Here is an 11182-nt window from a genome sequence, read left to right on the forward strand (position 1 = left end):
GTTGAATTGAAACTCTGCGATCTCTGGTTTCTTCGCTAACGGATCTTTGAACCTTAAAAATCGGTGCATGTCTCGACCTACTTGTTTGATGCCCACCATTAAAAATACTTTCTCAATATCTGCAGTAAGCCCGATGGCATTCCAGCGAAACTTAGTTAATATGTCGAAGATATGGAGAATACAATTGTCTCCAACTTCTAACGAATCGTTCAGAGAGCGTTCTTTAGAATTTTTGGCTCATCCATCATAAACGATGCGAACCTTTGTCGATTCTCTATCCTTTCGTACAACAGCGTGGTGAGGTGAATAATAAACCCTTTTCGTATTGAGTTCGTACGTATTGTTAAAATTTGGCACTTTTTCGACGATTTCCGTTCGCGCTTGCTCTTGTGTAATCTTGTCATATTCGTGAAGTAAATTCGGCTTTTTTATTAATTTCTGATGCAAAGATCGCAGTCGGGTTTCACACATTCGATAGTTGTTTGTACATGGCAAGCAGTCTTTCTTCCATGGGAGAGCAACTTCGTAATGACGACCATTAAAAGAGATTTCTTCGTTTCGCGTGGCTTTAAGTGGCAAATGAGTTGTGGATTCGATGTCGTCTGTGATTCCGATGCTTTCGGTTTCCCAGAACATATTCAGCATATTCCTGATCTCGTCAGCTTCATTCATTTCGTTCAACAATGGTTTACCAGAGATGATAAGATTCGAGACGACATTCGAAATTTCATGGACATGTTACTCTTCGGTAGAGCCTGACAGAAGCCAACCAAACTTGCTGTTGATGGCTGTGGGACCAAATTCACCGCGAATTGATTCTCGAGTGACAATGTCCCAGTAATAATCTGAGCCAATGAGAATGTCAATAGAGCCTTGGTCGAACGCAGAACGGTCTGCTAGATTTAAATCTACCAAATGTGGGTATTTCTTGACGTCCATTCTCTTAGGAAGTGGCGAAAAAATGGCTGGAAAATTAAGCACTGAAATCTCCACGTACTCATCTCTATTGCTTTGTAGTGGCAAAGTAACAACTTGGCAGTTTTGTTTACGATAAGCGTTTTCACCAAAAGTGTTTAGGCGAAGGGTCTCAGTGGACGTTGTAGTTAAACCCAGCTTTGCTTTGATGTGGTCGGTCACGTATGAACGTTGGCTGCCAATGTCGAACAAAATTCGTACGGGAATGGACTTGGATCGGTCTTCGTTTGTTGCTATCGCGGTAGCAGTTTGTAACAAAATGCTCCCCCTGGCCCTGGGGGTCGACGTCGCGGTTACAGTGCTCCCCAAGAATGGAGTTTCACTTCCTTCTTCACGGTTTGTTACTTGGTCTATTTCATTTACAATTGGTTCGCTGGCGTGACTCACAAGAGTCGAGTTTTGCCCCTCCCTCGAATTCTGATCGTCTAGACCAGACGAATCGGAACTGTAATCGGGGGTCTTTGACACAAATTTTCGGCAGATCGACTGATGATGATGGCCCTCAAATCGTCGATGGTTCCTTTTGCATGAGCTACCATGATGATCAGTTTTCAAACAAACGAAACATCTTCGACCTTTTCTTAGGATTTCGAAACGAGCATAAAGATCACTCACATTTTCACAGGAAGCAGAGTAATGAAATACACCACAATAGACGCATTTAATTTGATTTTCCGTCAACGAAAATCGTTTGCCATCTTGAGACAAATAAGCATTCGCGGTCGGCGTTTTATGATGATTAGGGTAGAGTTTCTCAAAGCTCACGTCGGTCTCCACACCTTCACTAATCTCCCGTGCCTCAACTTCCTGTCGGATCACTTTTGACAGGCTGGACATTTCCCACACCTCGTGCACGGTACTTCTAGCTACTTGAATTCTAACTTCATGAGGTAACTTTGACATGATCACAGGAATCAATTAACTCCCATACTGGTGAGAACTCACACCCAACGATTCCAAACCTCTTATGTTAGCGCCGATTTTGTCACAAACAAGACGAAATTGGGACGATTTGTCGCTAGTACATGTTGGAATTTTAAGCATTTCATCCATATGTGTCGCCGATATCCATAAGCTGGCAATTGGAGTTGAACATTATATTTAGAGGCCAAAGTCGAAGTTCCACTTGATCCAGAAGGCGTAATCGATTGTTGAGAACCAGTGGGCATGGTATCGTCTATATTCGTTGTTAGGACAATCGAAAGTCCGTCATTGTTATCCATTGAACCAGTCGCTTCATTGATGACTAGCAATAGATCAATTACTCGTGAATTTATTTCATCCGATTCTTCCATTTCGGCTTCGGCCTCTTCCCCAGCGCAATTCTCTATTATTTCTTCGTCGAGTGTGTTAACTAAGTTTAACCTCTCGTTTAGGGAAGTTGCAATAGCTTTCAGGCGTTTCTTGTCCCTCGGTTCAGCCTTGAGAAGACCATCCGCTTCATTCATTAGTTTTGTCATAATAGTACTATTTCCACCTCGTTTGGCGCGAGTACGCGGTAGTTTTTCGGCCATTTCGTATCTTGTGTCTCAGGGCATCACTACCCTACGTTGGGTGCCATGTAATAAACCAAGCGTAGAAGTAATTACAACTCGTTTATTGTGTGTCTAATATGTCATCCCTTCTTCGTATGTAGGTAATATGAGAATTATTAATTTAATCAATCAACTGTCACTGTACAAACAAAACGAAATACCTGGTTTCAAAGGTAAAGAAATTGTTCTCCCGTGGGGGCGTCTCCATGTTTCCGACAGACACTTCGCGTATAACCTCAGAATATATTTCTCCTTTAACTTTAAATGTATAAAAATGTGAATTATAGAAACTATTTTCTTTGCGAATACACTTCATTTTCCAATGCTTGAAAAATGTTGCAACTTTGTACAAAATAGATGAAACAGGTACATATTTCAACACCATCATTTACTTTAATTTGTCTCGTGACTTTTTTTTTTTTGAGCGAATTAATAAATGTTTCCATCTTGATCTAAGACGGCTCTCTTTCTCTCATCCTGCATTTAGCATGTTTTAGACATAGTCGAGAGTGTCTGTGTTTTTCATTACATGGCTTACATTTATTTGATAACTCGTTAGAACAAGGCCCAACTTTGATTGGTGCTTTCAAAGAAGTTGGGTCATTGTTTTCTTTTGTTAAATTTATGACTCCCGAAAGGGATTTTGTTTGGCACTCCCGAGGAAGTTTAGTTATGGCTCCGCGAAGGGACATTTGGCACACCCGTGGGAGGTTAGTTATGGCTCTCCAAAGGGATCTTTGGCACTCCCGAGGGAGTTTATAGCACTCGCCAACGAGCGTAGTAGGATCGTCGTGGTACGCCTTTTGGCTGTTTCTCATAGGATTTGCTACTTTTTCGTGGAAATTCCATCTTCTGTAGAAGTTACTAATCGCTAAACAAGGCATATAACGACAGGATTGGGCAGGAAACGCTTGTCCACAGCCACTGATCGAGGAAGGAATCATCAACACTTTCTTCAGTCTCTTTACCCATAAATCAGGAAAATTCTCGAAAAATCCCTCCATATTGCTTTTAAGATCAATTTCATTGAAAATTGATCTTACCAATTTGGTAAGATTGGTAGATTTTGATCTCACATTGCGTGTTGAACAAACACGCAATGTGAAAACATGGAGCGATCGTAACAAAAAGTAGCCATCTACGTTTTGTCTTCTCGGAATACGAAAATCAAACGAACACTGCTCGAAAGTGGTCTCGGGTTGTTGACAAAAGAATAAGAGGAAAAATCGAGTTACAGACACACACGTGTGCACGATAACATGGTGCCTTGGGCTCTGTGAGCACTAGGCAAAAAAATTGAAGAGTAAGAGATTGAGAACCATCAAGAATACCGTTGTAAAAAAATGTTACATCCACTAAATTGTCAACAAATACATCTAAGAGCCAAATGCAAAAATATGCTCATAGAAACAGCACCTTTTTCTTCTGCTTTACATCACATTGCTAGAAATTTTAAGCTTTGTAAAGCAAACTTTTTACAGAAACAAGACAGTTTCTATAGTTTCTATTATTAGAAAACTAACAAATCAGCAGCTTCATGATGTATCTACACAAAGGATATTAATTTCTGGTAATATTGAATTAAATCCTGGTCCTATGATAGCTACTACTGAGAACATTTCCTTTAGTAACCCTAATTTAAAATTGCACTACAGAATGTTAAGACACATATTAAGACCATTAGCAGGGTTCTCATTAAGTGCCGGCAGCCGGCTAAAAAACCAGCTACTTTAAATTTAGAGCCGCCTACTTTTCGGTGATAAGCTTGCCTCCTTATTTTGTATCTACACATAGATTTCAAAGTTAAAAGTCGCGTGAATCGAACGAGTAATACTTGAAAGCCGTTTTCAGCAGCAAAACGTATTACTCAATGCCAATGCGCGCCTCCTACCTTCTGCGAAATTCCGCTGACCGGTGTTTGTTGTCAACAAATGCGGTGTGGCGTTCGGCGTGTTAGAAGAAGGCAGGAATTCTTATTATGTAATTAATTATAGAGTACCCATGAGTAAAAGAAAACCGACTTCAAGCCAGCCTGGAATAGATCGATATTTCTGTAAATCACGAAGAACGGAAAGCCAAGTAGATGAAGGTGAGAAAACAGCCAGTGATAGCGATCGGCAAACACCAGCGATTCTCACGACGAGCAATTTAGGAGCACCTGTTGATGAAAATGGGAAAACAGCCGGTGATGTGGGCGATCGGCAAACACCAGCGATTCCCACGACGAGTGATTCAGCGGCACGTGTTGATGAAAGTGAGAAAACTGCCGATAACAGCGATCGACAAACACCAGCGATTCCCACTACGAGTAATTCAGCAGCATGTGTTGATGAAGGAGACAAAACAGCCGAAAGCACAAACATCCATCCTCTGTTGTCACAGTTACAGTGTGAAGCGTTGATAAAAGAGTTTTTCACTCAAGGTAAACTTCAAAACTACTATACCTGTTTCAAAAAATGTTCAAAACTCACTGAGCAGGGATTACGAAGAATCAAGCCTAAGAGTTTTAACCATGACTGGGTGGAAAAACTCGACAACTGGTGGCTTTGCTATGTCGAGGGGAAAGGAATGTTTTGTATCATTTGTAAAAAACAGGGAGTTACAAATCCTCAGAACAAAACTGACAAATTTTCTGGAGTAGCGTCTGACCGATTCAAGTCAGATGCTATTGAAACGCACAGGAAGTCAGGGCGTCATAAGAGTGCTTTAGAAGTAGACATGATCTCAATAATGTCTGTTTTCCACAAAGAGTTTGTCGAGAAAAAAGAAACCGAAATATCATTCTTAGAGAAAGCCTTTTCAACAGCTTATTTTGTAATGAAAGAGTACTTGCCAAACAGAAAATTCTTCCTACCTATTAATCTTATAACAAATTTGATACGGGTGGCTGAAATCAAATACTTTCAACATAGATCTGAAGGGTCTTTGACTGAAATCGTCTTGACAATTGGAAATGTTGTAAAAGAACTTAATTTGAAGAAGATTAGAGCAGCAAGCTGTTTTGGATTAATGACTGATGAGATGACAGATGTTAGTGTCACCTCTCAGTTAATAACTTTTGTCCAGTATTTTTGCACTCAAAGTGAAACAGTCGAGACAAGTTTTCTTTCTGCCCAGAATGTGCTAAAAGAACATGATGCAGCTACTGTACAGGCAATCTATGACTTGCTCAAAGAGGAGCTTCTCTCATCACAGTTAGGCATAAAAAAATTTGATGGGGCTGGCAACAGATGGTGCATCTGTCATGGTAGGCACAAGAGAGGATGTAACTTCTAAAACTTAAGCGAGATAATCCACGCATCATTGCTATACACTGTGTATGCCACAGGCTAGCTCTTGCATGTGCTCATTCTAATGAAGACACCAAGTACATTCAAGATGTATTTGGGTTACTAAGACAAACGTGGAAGCATTTTGAGAACTCACCCAAGCGAATGGCATTATTGATGAAATTACTAACAAATGTGAATGAAGTGAGAGTGAGCTCAACCAAAGGCAAAAAGGTGTTGGCCAAAAAACTGAAAAAAGCTTGCAAAACTAGGTGGCTAAGCTTTGACAGATCAGTAGAAGCTATGAAGCAACAGTACTGTGGTGTAATACAATCACTGCAAGAGTTAGATAGCATACACAATGATGCCACAGCAGCTGGCCTTTTAAAGAAGATGAAGAATGCAGAGTTTATTGGAGCATTGTACTATATTAGCATAGGTTCTTCCAGTTCTTTCAAGTCTTTCCCTCACATTTCAAAGAAGCAACATAAATTTCTCCCTTATTCAACCACAAATCAAAGTAACCAAACAAAATTTGAACAGAATTGTTGAGGATGACATCCCTATGGACAAACTACAAGCAGATGTCGATAGCTTTACAAATCTTGGATGTGATATCACATTTCCCCCCACCTCGTATCAACAAATGCAAAGCCTTACACAAAAGAATATAGCAGCTCTATCAAATAATTTGGATCAAAGATTTCTTTCAAGCTCTGATGTTATTAGTGCCCTCAGTATCTTTGATCCAGTAAATGTGCCAGCATATGAAGCCGATGGTTTTCAAGAGTATGGACATTCCAGTGTCAACATTTTAGCCAAACACTTTTTCCAGATTGAAACAGAAGTCCAAAAGCTAAAATCAGAGAAGCTTCTAGCGGAGTGGTCTCATATGAAATACCATGTGAATGATAACATTAAGAAGATGATTCCAATAGAAGTGAAGTCTGGTTCAAGTATAGAACCACCACAACAGAATGGTTTCTTCTTCATCTCCTTAATAATAAATCTTCCTTTGTTACATTCTTCCCCCTCCTTCTCTACATTGCTGAAGTAGTTGTCAGTTTGCCAGTTAGTAATGCATGGCCAGAGAGGGGTGCCAGTGCAGTAAAGAATGTTAAGACTCGTCTAAGAAGCAGGCTCCAAAATGACATGCTGCAAGGAATACTAGCTGTGGGAATAAATGGACCAGGTGTCCAGAGCTGCTTGCCTGTTGTAAAGAAAGCTGCCAGAGTCTGGCTTGAGGCAAAGGAGAGAAGAAAACTTTCAAAGGTACCAAAGTCAGAGAATCCTACTTCAGAGCCATCTCTGGTGATTGTCCAGTGTGAAACAAAGGAAATGGGAGTGCAATGTGAAAGGGAGGAGACAATTGCTGTTCAGAGTGGTACAGCTGCAGATAGAGAGCATGAGTAAAATGTAAATGAGGAAGACCTTGATGACGTTCTAGAGGCCCTTAATCTGCAATCAAAAGGTTCAGAGAATGACACTGACTGTGACTTTGACTCCGCTTTTGGATCTGACAATGATGACTTGGCATTTTAGTTCTTTCTTGCATGGCCAAATGTTGATTCAAGCTAACTATGTGTCAATAATTGTTTCAACCACTTTTGAGAGAATGAAACTAATTTAAATCAATACGCACAAACAGGGACAAAAGGAGTTTCTATTTATATATTTTCTGCCTTGAATGGCCTTGACGTTCTATAAAACCTTTACTTTAATGGACTACTGCCCTTTCTGGGGTGTAGTCTGTTCCCATTATAAGGATTCCAAGAAAAGAAAGATGTTCAGTGAAATTTATGGTTTCTAATAAAGAATTAGTTCTTAAAACCAAATTTGCTTGCCTAAAGGCTCAAAATGGCAAATCTAACCTTCTATATTTTGAAGTTTTTCGGAGGGGGAGGGGGAGGGGCATGCTGCAGGACCCCCTTAGAGGCTCGTGCCTTTGGTACTCGCTTCTCCCGCCGCCTACTTTTATATTTCAGCCGTCTACATCAAAACTTATTGAGAACCCTGATTAGAGGTTAGCGGCGAAGGTGATTGTTTAGTTAATGGTAATTCAAGGAGTCATGTAGAAATCAGAACTAGAGGAGTTTTAAAGTATTTGACAGACTGTTTCATAGAAAAACTAGTTGATATGCCTTGGTTATAGTATCTACCTGATATGTATATGTAAGGTGCCTGGGCAGATAACATTATAATAAAAGCAGTTCTGATCCAATAAATCTAAACGTTCACATCATAGAATCAAGGGAGAACTTTAGAAAATTGACATTAGCTGACTTGTGCATCGTTATTTAAAAACAAAATTTAAAAAACAATCTATTTAGGACATACAGGTTAAATGCATTATGTCCCATCATGCACAGCTATGTGCACTCCAAATTAAATTCAAACTGATAGTGAATCACTTAGTAGTTAATTGACAGCAATGCTTGTACACTTCCTCGGCAAAAAAAAAGTATCACTTAGATGATCCGATAGACATGCTACAATGTGTGTGGAAAATATCTTCAATAAAACAAAAAAAATACAAATGAAAATCCTTTCAGGAGAGTCACATATTACTCTCAGAAAATGCAAAGGAAATGGTAGGAATATCAAAGCAGGGCAATTAAAGCAGCAGGAGGCCTCAGACAAATTTTTTCATCATGATGAAAATACAAGTTTTTAAATGCATTGAGAGGCTCACCTCCATACTTTGAAGAGGCTCAGAAGGATCTGTTTGATATGACAGACCATCTGATGGAGTGCGGGAAAAAATGGAAAATTATGCGGAAATTTTCGGCAATATTATGCGGAACAAAGTGACGATTATGCGGAAGAGGCGCCAGATTATGCAGACATTTCTAAAACTTAATGAAGTTGTTCCCTTGGCTTTTTCAAACGTATAAAATACACGTTAACGTCTTACGGAGAATTTTAGTCCTTTATGAAATGTTTGACCTTTTGCTGCCATTCGTGGACAGGTATGTCTTCGTTCAACGCAGTTTTTTCGGGTCGCGAATTCTCACGTAGACTATGTGACCCCCTCCCGCAGTATGATTTTATTGTGTTAGCGGTCGTCCCACTTAGGTAATAACTAACTAAGGGAAACGAAGGGAAACTCAACTTGGGGACTAAAGTTGAATCAGCTGTTAATTATAACCAGCGGTAAGAATCCCGCGCTTTTACTATAGGTCACGTCCTCATCAGTGCTCATTGACCTCATCTAGCTAACGAGATGACATCCGAACTTTTAACAACGCCGGCTAGTAGCCCTAGCTGTAATCCAAGTAGTCCTGGCGAATTATCTACGCCAGTTAAAAAGTAAATCAAGTTTCTTCATGCTAACCGCTGCGAGGTACGAGTTGATAGAGACTACGGTTACGGGCTCTTGGATGGGACGGAGGAACGGAAGGAAGATTTCATTGACAGTGAATCCTACACGTTTTGTGAGTTCCACAACAGACGTCAAGGACATGTCGCGGAGATCATCCGAAAACAGTTTCATATTTTACTGTGGGAATGAAGCCGAAATATTTTGTCGCAACAATTCATTAAAATTTAGCAATCAAGCAGCCAGGATTTTAATTTCGGTATTTGTCCGAAGGCAACTATCTACTGCATTCGTTCCACACGTGCATTGACAAATTATTGCACAACTTCCACCGCTGAGAAAATGAGTACGAAGAAATGCGAAATCATCTTCATAAATGTCAACAATCATTCACGGTTGTAAAGATTTAGCGACTGATTAATAAAGCGTTTTTGGTAGTCTCAAAATGATTACAGTTTTCTTTAACCTTAGCCCCAACGGTTTTTGACAGTTTACAAGGGTTGGAATCTGCCCTTCAATTCGCCTTTTCATATCGTAAATTCTGGAAAAATCCGGCAAGGTTTCAGCTCCGGTACCTAGCTGGTCAGAGACGAGTAATCAATTGTGATACCACTAGTGAAATGCAGGAAGAACTTCGTTTACCATAACTCAAGTTAGATGACCGCTGACACGATAGAATTATACTGTGGAAGAGGGTCACAGAGCACAGAGTCTACTTGGGAATTCGCGACCCAGTCTTTTAATAGTTTTCGTTGTTGAGTTTCTCCGAAGCTTAGTAACCAGCCATTAAGTCGGACGAGAAAAACTGGACACTGGAAGTCCCAAAATGTTCTGGTTCTCACAGAAAATCTCTGAATGATTACTGCACCGCTGTAGTTTAAGTTAGATTAATTTACTACTTTAAGCAATGTTCACTTTGCGAAATAATTTATTCATACTCAAATAGACTAATAGACTAAACAGATCTAAACAATGAGTTCGAAACTGCCGACGTTCCTTCTCTGGCGTTCGAGTTTCCCGCGCAAGTATGAAACGCAGTTTTAAAGCAGTTGATGTTAATCACTGAAATGCAGATGCCTTTTATCCAATAGAAATCAGTATTAAAAAAACGTAAAACCCAGGCCCATCATCATAAGATGCATGGAGCCCCTGGCGGTTTAAAATTGTTTACGAACGAAAGGCGTGTTTTTACGAAAAAAATTGTTCAGTCTTTTTAATCAGTTGCTTTGTGAATTCCCTTCTTGATGCCAAAGGAATGTTCTTCGTTAAGAAGTGGAACGCGACACGTTCTATATTTGAATCTTCGGTCACACAGTGCTCAACAAAATAGGAGCTATAAAAGCGAAATACGCAACGTAGGATCCAGAACAGTGCTCGACAATGAAGGAGCGATTACAGAAGCAAATGAAATACTCAAGTTACTCAAGTTGAATGTCGTTCAGCCACGAAAGACGGCGAAATGACACAGAGCTGCGCAAGTACCTGTGGAGACTCAAGGAGAAGAGGGACGACTATTCGATTTCATGGAAAATTATTGCTAGGGCTAGAGCATATTCCAATGGCACAAAACGAATCTGTTTATTAAATTTATTATTAAACAACAACAAACATATGAAACATATGTGTGAACTGCGGTTATGAGACGTATATGAGAACGATCCTTCGCAGTAAAGCACTATTTGAGCAATAGTGAAAATCAGACCCGAAAAAAATTTCAGGCCTGTACGGGACTCGAACCACTGACCTCTGCGATACTAGTGCAGCGCTCTACCAATTGAGCTAACAAGCCAACTGGGAGCAGGCCATCAACTTAATTCGATGTAAACCCGTAGATGATAAATCAAACGGTATAAATCAAACGGTATAAATTTATACCGCGCAGTTTCTATAAAAATATTCAACTGCGCCTTACAATAAATATTAAATCAAAAATAAAATAGAAGTTCAAAATTACAATTTTAAAATTCCATAAATAAATATATAAATAAATAAAATAATTCATCAATAATGCAATTTAATCATAACAACTATAGTAACTAATTAAACGCCCTATTAAATAAAAAAGTTTTAAGTCTACTTTTAAA

The 11182-nt window shown here is 39.6% G+C and overlaps 1 protein-coding gene and 1 pseudogene across 1 annotated transcript in view; one reads left to right on the plus strand and one right to left on the minus strand.

Moving 5' to 3' along the window:
• LOC111329842 (putative skeletal organic matrix protein 5) overlaps nt 1-11182 on the plus strand; it is a 39561-nt gene that overhangs the window by 17417 nt on the left and 10962 nt on the right. The gene's annotated exons all lie outside the window — the stretch shown is intronic.
• LOC148728886 (uncharacterized) lies at nt 238-3620 on the minus strand (annotated as a pseudogene).

Source organism: Stylophora pistillata, chromosome 6 (assembly GCF_964205215.1).
Source record: "Stylophora pistillata chromosome 6, jaStyPist1.2, whole genome shotgun sequence".
Lineage (NCBI taxonomy): Eukaryota > Metazoa > Cnidaria > Anthozoa > Scleractinia > Pocilloporidae > Stylophora > Stylophora pistillata.